The sequence below is a fragment of the Microtus pennsylvanicus genome, chromosome 9, assembly GCF_037038515.1.
Source record: "Microtus pennsylvanicus isolate mMicPen1 chromosome 9, mMicPen1.hap1, whole genome shotgun sequence".
Lineage (NCBI taxonomy): Eukaryota > Metazoa > Chordata > Mammalia > Rodentia > Cricetidae > Microtus > Microtus pennsylvanicus.
The window spans coordinates 67906424-67910435 of NC_134587.1; the positions used below are offsets into that span (position 1 = coordinate 67906424).

Genomic DNA, 4012 nt, shown 5'->3' on the forward strand with positions numbered 1-4012 from the left:
ATTTGTTCGGCTAAGCCTGTGCCATCAAAGCATGTGTTTTCTCCTTTTTTTTGTTTAGTTTACATATTTAGAAACAGGCTCGAATGTTTCTTGTAAGAGGCTTAAATAAGTCAGCTGTAAAAATATGAGAAACCCTTTCTTGTTAATATTTTTTTAAAAATATTCAAGAGGTTATAAATCTTGTCTAAGATTTCCTAAATTATCCAGATTATTAACTCTATTTTTCATGTTTTGAATATGAATAATCCTCTCAAAAGGATTTCTCCACTCAAAATAGTTCTCCAGTGCTTAACTTCACATAAACTGTAGATCAAGTCTAATTTTAGTTTGATTTGCAGCTCCAGAGCTAAAGAATTACCTGTTAGAACTAAGCCAAGACTCTTCTTGCCTTAAGTCCTGCCTTTGACAGAGGTACCAAGGCAAGGAAAAGATACGGGGTGTAAAGAAAGAGAGGTAGGCTTTGGAGAAGAAGAAAAGGGGACATCACAATCTCTGGGCAGTGCTCATAAAATTCCTGAAGTTTAGTTTGTGTTAAATGAGATGAATGTATATGAGTCTATTCCATGACTGTAACGCGTTCTCACAATTGTGACTGTACTCTGATTTCACGGTAGAGTCAGACAGGCACCACGGGATGATACCTTAGGATGGCTAAATGTAGTGAGGACAGTTTGGGTAACAGCTAGTTAAAATAATGCAAACTTTGCCTGTGGGTTCTTAGACCCTGTTTGAAAACTGTGTGTGTGTGTGTGTGTGTGTGTGTGAGAGAGAGAGAGAGAGAGAGAGAGAGAGAGAGGGAGAGAGAGAGAGAGAGGGAGAGGGAGAGGGAGAGGGAGAGGGAGAGGGAGAGGGAGAGGGAGAGAGAGAGAGAGAGAGAGAGAGAGAGAGAGAGAGAGAGAGAGAGAGAGAGAGAGAAGGTGAATGTTGTTTGCTTTAGGGGAGAGGCTGATGTTAGCTCTCTTTCTCTGTGTTTTCCGCCTTTGGGGCATACAACTTTAAAACGCAGAAAGAGGCCTATAATACAAAATAGCTTTGCCACACAACTCCCTGGTTGTTGCTCCTTAAATAGAGAACTTTATCAACTTTATCTGAGCTGTTTTCTCTGTGTATGTGAAACAGTTAAGGAAAAATTAATTTCCTCCTTTCTATTTATGGATCTACTCCGTCTCTCTGCCCATGCTAGCCAGTGGGAGGGGCAGTGCAGGAAAAAGGATAAAAACAGAGAACAAAATCGTGGGACCAGTGCTTCCCAGCTTTGGGAATTTGACCACGGTACTGTGATTCTTTTTTTTTTTTTTTGATTTAATAAAGTTTTATTTTTCCAAAAGTACAGCTGATTGAACCTGTTCATGCATCTTCACCAGCAGCTGGGGCATCTCCACCCTTTGTGTTTCTGGTGTAAATTACTTGGGCTCTGTGCTTTGAAACCAGCTTGATAAGCCCTTTACTAAGGAGCTCCTGAAGAGCTGCCCTGGCCAAGGAACCGCGAATCTTCAGTCTCTCAGAGACCACGGCTGGAGTAATAAGTTTATAGTTTGGCACTTCCTTACAGAGTTTGTCGTATGTAGCCTTGTCAAACAGGACTAGATTGTTGAGCTTGTCCCGAACTTTGCCTTTGGACCACTTCTTCTTTTTGGCCTTGCCACCGGACTTATTTACCGGGTCTTTGTCTTTTTTGGCCGACTTTCCGGCATCTTTCTTCTTCTTGTCATCCTTGAGCGGCATGATGAAGTTCGGAGAGTGGCGACGACCACTCCAGTACTGTGATTCTCATCTCGGGTTCCTCGGATGTTTTACAGGTGCAAGGACTACTGTGATGGTAGGTGTTAAATTAGTGAGAATATGGAAAACACCTACAAGAGTTCTTGGCACACAAGAATGACTTAATTGGTCCTAATTGTTGCCTTTCACTTTGTTTTTTACAGTTTCAGGGACCTATGATCAATGACTCTGAAAATACTGAATAGAAAGTTCTAGAAAAAAATGTAATTGTCTACTCTTCTCACAGAGTGCCATGACATCTTCCCTTGATCATGAGCCATGCCATGTCTTGGCAAATTCATGCCATATAATTTATTTGCTCCATTGTCACTAGAGAGCCATCTTGGTTGTTAGATCAACTATCATAGGACCCCAGTGATTATAAACAGAAATAGTCCTTGTTTTACCTAATAATGTCCCCAAAACTTGAATTAGAATTATTATCATTTTACTATGGTATGTACTTTGTACTGTTAATAAGCCTAATTGACCAACCAATCTTAATTATAGGTAGTATGTATGAAAACACTTAGGGCTCTACCCCTGTTGTTTTACTCTAAAGCTATATAGAAATATAGAGCTACGTGAAACTGCAGTTTATTAGACATTGTCTGCATTAGTCAACTCTTGCTTCCTGCCCCTACCCCATCAGAAAACTTTTTATTTCAGAAACTCATATGATATCTTTGCACATTCTCTTTCTTCTTGTAATACTTTAACATATTTCAAAGGTTTTGTTTGTTTGTTTGTTTGTTTGTTTGGATTTTTTTTGTTTTTGTTTTTTTAACTAGTGTCCTTTTATAAGAGTGCTAAGCCTAAAATTTTCCCAGCCACACTATCCACAGGGGTCAATGGTGACTCTAGCAGCCCCATCCTAGAGACATCTGCTCCCATCCTTTCTGCCTTTTTCTTTCTTTGGCACACCTGGTCCTGTGGAAGCATGCTTTCCAGGACGTTCTGCAGGAAGTGTCTGTACAAGACACGTCTTGATGCCCGTGAGACGACTTTCTTCTCTCCACACGCCTGACTAGATTGCACCCCCGAAGGTTTTGTGGCATTTGCTAGCTCTGGAGAAGTTGACTATTGTTTTTAATCCTACCATCTTCTGAGCTCTTAAAGGAGCTCTGTCCTTAGTAACTATCCATCGTACATTGAAGAGCTTTTGGTGTTTTATTAATTAATTAATTAATTAATTTTGCTTGATAGTTGAAAAATCATTTAAATTTAAAAACAAATGTTCTTTGACTCTGGAAAATTGTCCTGAGTTATCCCTTTAATAATAAATTCCCTTCTGCCCGCTGTCCGTGTTTCTTCTCTGGTGTGTGTGTGGATGTGTGTGAGTGTGTTTACTGGGCATTCTGCATTCATTTTCTAGGTCTTAAAAATTAACGACGCATAAAAACCATACTTATTGGTAGAGTGTCGTATACCCTTGATTGCATGAGATTGTATGCATATATGCACTATACAATCTCAGATGGGAGTAACTATATCTCATCTCTTTGAACATCATCTCTTCGTGGCTCAAACTTCCCAACTCCTTTCTGGAAGCCGTGGGATTTGCTGTGGACCCCCGGACTTCACAGTACACCACCAGAGCTTGCTGATTCTGCGGGACTGTGCCTCAGCTCATCTTGTCCCCACTCTGCCTACCTCTCCCCTAACTTTTCTCTGTGTTACCATTTGTTGTTGGAAAAGAACTAGGGGTCTTGTGCATGTTAGGCAAGAACACCACCACTGAGCTATAACCCCAATCCTTGCTGTCCTGTTCTTATAAATAATTTCCTGGTCTGTTTTCTAAGAAATATCCCTAATATTTGTTCTACATCAGCCTTTCTCAACCTGTGGGTCATGACCTCCTTGGCCACTAGAAAGTCCCTTCCACAGGAGTTGCCTGAGACCATCAGAAAACACAGATATTTACAACATGAATTGTAACAGTTGCAGGATTACAATTATGAAGTGCGACAAAAATAATTTTCTGGTTGGTGGGGGTCACCACATCATGAGGTCGCAGCCTTAGAAAGGTTGAGAGCCACTGTGCTAATTCTCCTCATTTTTGCATGAGGCTTTGTTTTGTTTAACAACTGTCACGTGCTCGCAGACAGTATGCTTTTCTTACCATCGGTTTTTACTTTGTGGCTTTCATGTGAACATGTGACTTCACTGAGAACCTGATGGTGGCCGTGGAAGCCCCTCGGTCCAGTGGATGGTTATCACAGCCCATACTTGGTCCTTAGCTATCAGGCCT

At 40.9% G+C, this 4012-nt stretch overlaps 1 pseudogene; it reads right to left on the reverse strand.

The window, feature by feature from the left end:
• Positions 1-1281: 1281 nt before the first annotated feature.
• On the reverse strand, positions 1282-1753 carry LOC142856882 (small ribosomal subunit protein eS25 pseudogene; annotated as a pseudogene).
• Between the last annotated feature and the right edge of the window lie 2259 nt (positions 1754-4012).